We start from the raw sequence: 6,000 nt of genomic DNA, 5'->3' as shown, positions 1-6,000 counted from the left end.
AAAGCAGGACCCATCTATTTGCTGTCTACAAGAGACTCATTTTAGACAGAAGGACACCTACAACCTGAAAATAAAAGGTTGGAGAACCATTTACCATTCAAATGGTTCTCAAAATATACCCTAAAAACTATAAAACACTTCTGAAAGAAATTGAGGAAGACACAAAGAGATGGAAAAATATTCCATGCTCATGGATTGGCAGAATTAATATTGTGAAAATGTTAATGTTACCCAGGGCAATTTACACGTATAAGGCAATCCCTATCAAAATACCATGGACTTTCTTCAGAGACTTAGAACAAATTATTGTAAGATTTGTGTGGAATCAGAAAAGACCCCAAACAGCCAGGGGAATTTTAAGAAAGAAAACCATATCTGGGGGCATCACAATGCCAGATTTCAGGTTGTACTACAAAGATGTGTTCATCAAGACAGTGTGGTACTGGCACAAAAACAGACATATAGATCAATGGAACAGAACAGAGAACCCAGAAGGGGACCCTGAACTTTATGGTCAACTAATATACGATAAAGGAGGAAAGACGATCCACTGGAAGAAAGACACTCTCTTCAATAAATGGTGCTGGGAAAATTGGACATCCACATGCAGAAGAATGAAACTGGACCACTCTCTTGCACCATACACAAAGATAAACTCAAAATAGATGAAAGATCTAAATGTGAGACAAGATTCCATCAAAATCCCAGAGGAGAACTCAGGCAACACCCTTTTTGAACTTGGCCACAGTAACCGGAGAAGGACAGTGTATGTTCTCATTCATTTGGGGAATATGAATAATAGTGAAAGGGAATATAAGGGAAGGGAGAAGAAATGTGTGGGGAATATCAGAAAGGGAGACAGAACATAAAGACTTCTAACTCTGGGAAATGAACTAGGGGTGGTGGAGGGGGAGGAGGGCGGGGGGTGGGGGTGAATGGGTGACGGGCACTGAGGGGTACACTTGACGGGATGAGCACTGGGTATGTTGGTAAATTGAACACCAATAAAAATTAATTTATAAAAAAAATAAATAAAAATATCTACAGATGATAATTTTAATACTTTATTTACCAGTTAATCAAATACAATTTATGTATTTAGTCATGACATGCTTACTAAGTAAGGTAGTTTTACTATCTGCCTCATTTCCATTTATATCGCATTACTTTGTATTCAATAAGATGACTTTCAAATAAAAATTAGACCAGGGGTTAAGAGAAAGGAGACTCTTTATGAGTGGAGAATGATTATATATTAAATTTTCAGAATTGTATTTTGTAAAACTCTCCTAAAATGCTATGAAATTAAGGAATAATTAGTATGTAACTTCTTTCTTAGAAACTTCAAAATATCTGTTGAACATTCAATTAAGTCTCAGTGATCACTGAAAGCGTAATTTCAATAGTAAGCATTGTGCCAAAATATCATTTTGTACCTATAATCTTTCAACAAACTTTCCTGTACATATATTTGGTCATAATCTTTCAGCATCTTTCTTCTTATGGAATGCTGCCAATGGGACCCTCTACACAGCCGGATAGGTGGGACACTAGTATAAGGATTAGTCCTGATTTTACTATGAGATGTTTAACTTCCATCATTTGGAAAATTATTTTTACACTACTTAGTGGCTATAACTCTTCTTCTAAGATGTATTTGCCCTTATACATCTTTTTTTCAATAATATGTTTGTGTGTTGCTTGCCTGAAGGGAGTTCATCTTTTCATTTTTGGTAACACCTGGTACAATTCTTAGCGTGTAACAGGAGCTTTATTTTAAGTGTGAACTAGTGGAAGAGGTTTTTTTTTTCCATATTTATTGAGTATGATTCATGATTCTCAAGTTATCTTGTTGCCGTTGCTCTGTATTCTCTGGTGTTACAAAAACGTACCCACTTTAGAAAAGAACCACTGGCTATGCATTTTTAAACTGAGCCACCCCTAAGAATATTTTAACGAATATTCCTTTTTTCCTTTTAGATTCAGCTCAAATGTTATCTCTTCTGGGAAGCATAATTTTTAAGTCAGAATCAATCATTCACCTTTAGCTACTAGGCAAATGTGTAATGGGATCTATATGTTGAATATTATTAATGTGGCTTACCCTTTTTGCCTTTGTGAGTTCTAGTCCATTGAAGAGATCTTTCTGCTTCGATGTAGGTTAAGATTTCTTCCAAAAGGAATGAAAAGAAAAAGACAGAAGTAATAATTAGTATTCAAGAGTAGATGTACATCAAGGCACTAGCCTTGATTTCAGTGATTGAGAATTGGACTTTCCAAATTCCATTATGTCTATTGTTAGCACAGTCTTAGGGACCTAGTCCATAGATTTTTACATACATTTTCTAGATAGGAAGAGGACACAGAAAAAAAAGTCCCTTTCTAATCCTAAAGAAATGTGACAAGAAAAGAGAGAATGGGAGAATATGATGAATAGATATATCCCTTGTATGAGTAAAGATATCACTATGTCGAGCAAGACTTTGCCTGATTGAGACTCTGGGTAGAGGGCCTCTCATACTTTTTCTTGTACCATCCTGCCTGGAGCTCAGCCATAATAGAGTAATTTTGAAGGCATTGCCTAAAATTTTATTTTTCCAATTCACTCTTACCCTTTCCTGTGTATTATAGGCCCCCTGGGTAGCTAAGAATCTGATTGGCAACTTGCCAACACTTGGCAGTGTGATGTATTTCTATGAGTGGACCACCTAGGCTGGTACTGAATGGGATACTCAGCTTAGTGTTTATAGCAGCAATATGAGCAAAAGTGAGGCTGAACCTGCTAGGGGAGCAATCTGCACACTGGAGAAGTCAAAAGAATGATTCACCAGTTTCTTGCTCAGATTTCAGCATGGAGGGACCATAGAGTATCCAGAAACTAGGAAATTAAGGAGCACCACTAGGAGCTGGGGAAGTCAGACAACCCTACCAAAGGAATGCCCCACCCTGCCACCCCTGCTCTATACACAGACATCATGTTGGAGAAGAACCTGGGAGGTGGTACAGAGAGTAAGAAATCTGAGAGACTAAAACGTTTCCCAGGCTTGCTGAATATTACCCAAACATGTTATTTCAATTGCCATTTTGGCCTAAGTATTAAAATAGATTGGACAATTACTGAATGCTTCTCCCAATAAACCACAGATGGGGCCTCTTGAAAACCAGATCAGCTATAGACAAAAATAAAGAAACTGTATATTCTCTAGGAATTAAATTTTGTGACCCATCTTCATATCTTTATTAAAGTAAAAATTTATTCCTCCCATATATTTGTGCACTATTAGTTCTTTTCAATTCTTTTATAGAAAATGATATATGTACCTGTCTCTGAATTAGTCTGCTAGAACTACCCTAAAAGGATACTATAGACTGGGTGGCTTAAATAATAGAAATTTATTTTTGCACAGTTATGGAGGCTGGAAGTCCAAGATCAAGGTGTCAGCAGGGTTGGTGTCTACTGAGACCCCTCTTTTTGGTTTTTAGATGGCTGTTTCTCACTGTATTTTCATAGGATCTTTTCTCTCTGCATGTGCATTCTTAGTGCCCTTTGCTCTTCTTATAAGGACACCAATATTACTGGATTAGGACCACTCTTGTGACCTCAACTAATCTTAATTGCCTCCTTAAAGACCCTATCTCCAAACACAGTCACATTGAACATTAGGGCTTCAACGTATAAATTTGTAGGGGGCATAATTCAGTCCCTGGTGTCTCTATCACGGTGTCAGTTATCCGAAAACAGATACCTTGTCATTATATCCCTAATCCCTAGCAAGATGACTGACAAATAGTCAGTGCTTAATAAATGATGAGTAGTAGATGCAAAGGAAAGTAATACGTGCACAATGTAGTATAATGTGGTGAATAAAGGCAGACTTTTGAGACTTGGGTTCAAGTTCCAGCTATACCTCTTATCCAGACCCAGTTTCTAAATCTGTAAAATAGGCATAATAGTACCTCTCTTTTTTAATTATTAGAAGATTAAATGCATGTCTAGTAAATTATACATGTTCCATAAATATCAATTATGATTGTTGACATTTAACTGCTTCGTTTGATCAACCTGCTTGCATTTGCATATCAGCTAAAGCCAACACCTCCCCTGTCTGACTAGCAGGGTCAGAGCACCCCGGGTTACCATCAAGGGCTGCAGGCATGGCAGGAAAGTGAGCATGTCACAGAGACATCATCCCAGGCACTTGTTCTCTAGGGATTGTTTCTGTCTGCTTGGGGGTGATATTTTGGCCCTCGGGATGGGTAATATTCTTAGTGTTTTCAGGCAAACTTAGGCTGAATTAATTTTAGAACTGACCCACTTACATATTTTTAAACTTTAGACTACGGCAGCTGAACAGCTAAGTTGGACAATTTACAAACTGTATTATGGCTTATATGGGGCAGGCTACTCTCGAAATAGGACCAAGAGGCTCAAGAGTGAGTCCAAGTGAGTGGTTCTTGACAGATTCAAAATATCAATTGAATCCTTAACCCTTTGTCATCTGATGGAAGTCTGGCAGTTTAGAGGGAGGTGGAAAGAAAACATGATTGAGGAATCAAAAAATAAAAATTAAAAATCAAATCCAGACTATCATAGAATAGTTAAATAAATGGAAGTTTGGGCAAGTTCCCATTACACTGAACTATAATTATTTGCCAAATTTTTATTTTATTTTAATACCTGGATTAATTTGGTAAACTTGCAGGCCTTTTGAATGCCCAGGAAATGGTATAAGATTTATTCTTAATGGGACAACATTTGTGGAATTCCTCCATGAATCTTAAAACAATCCTTTGAACTACAATTCTCTCCCCTAAACTCCTGATTAGAACTTTGTCTGTATTCCTCACGTTACTTTTATCGTTCAGCGCATTTGGTTTGTTTTACCTCTTCTTCCTCCCTCACCCGGCTGCCTTTTTTGAGATAAAAGGTGGTAACTGCCCTATCTCTATATCTCCTGCAGTGATGTCAGAGTCCTACACATAGTAGGTGCTGAATAAATATTAATGAAATCCAGCGTAACCAGCATGTATTCAGAGTTTACTCCCTGCTTCTTGCTCTCATTCAAGATTCTACTGTAACATTTTCCTACTGAGTTGAACTTGGACTTACAATTTTTTTTTCAACACAGTGCTCCAGAGAGCTACTATCTGCCAGATATGTTTGGTATGAGAATGAAACATCTTTGCTATTTTGGCTCTTCAGTTTCCAGCCAAGATTTTGCCTTGAATTGTAGTCATTCATCTAGGCCCTTATTAAGGATAAATGAAGTGAGGTGTTCTAAAATGAGGTCAAAGCTATCATTGGTGGTTAAAAAATAACTCCTATATTCTATGTGTACTGATAAGAGGTCAGGGACACTATTTTAACGTGGGAAAAACAACCAGTTCCTATCAATAGTTGTGACTCAGAAGTGTGAAATAATTACTATCAAGTATTCTGAGTCACCTTAAGTCAAATCAATTGTTTTGATAGTGAAACGTAGGAATAGCCTTGTTTTTGATGGTTTTTATTCAGTTCAGTGTGATATAATTCCAAGATATTGCCCTACCACTCCCACTGGAAAAATTAGTTTATTGACCACTGTTTTAAAGATAATGGTGTTTTCCTTTAGTCTTTATTTAGTTTAAATTATTTTAAAAGGGGGCACGTGGGTGGCACAATGGGTTAAGCATCCAACTCTTGGTTTGGGCGTAGGCCATGATTTCAGGGTCATAACACTGAGCCCCATGTCAGGCTCCATGCTCAACCTGGAGTCTGCTTGAGATTCTCTCACTCCCTCTCTCTGTACCCCTCCCCCCCATGCATATGTGCACTCTGTCTCAAATAAATCTTTATAAAAAGATAAAAATGATTTTGGAAGCATTTGACACTATTATACGGTTTCTAAGAGTAGCTATAGACCTTTGCTTCAAAATAAATTATTTCACTCTTTTAAAAATTTGGACAATATTTATCTTGTTAACTTACTTTTATGTGCGTGGAGATCTATTTCTCTTATC

The sequence above is a fragment of the Nyctereutes procyonoides genome, unplaced genomic scaffold, assembly GCF_905146905.1.
Source record: "Nyctereutes procyonoides isolate TBG_1078 unplaced genomic scaffold, NYPRO_anot_genome, whole genome shotgun sequence".
Taxonomy (NCBI): Eukaryota; Metazoa; Chordata; class Mammalia; order Carnivora; family Canidae; genus Nyctereutes; species Nyctereutes procyonoides.
The sequence above is the reverse complement of the archived record's forward strand: the minus strand, read 5'-3'. Positions refer to the sequence as shown.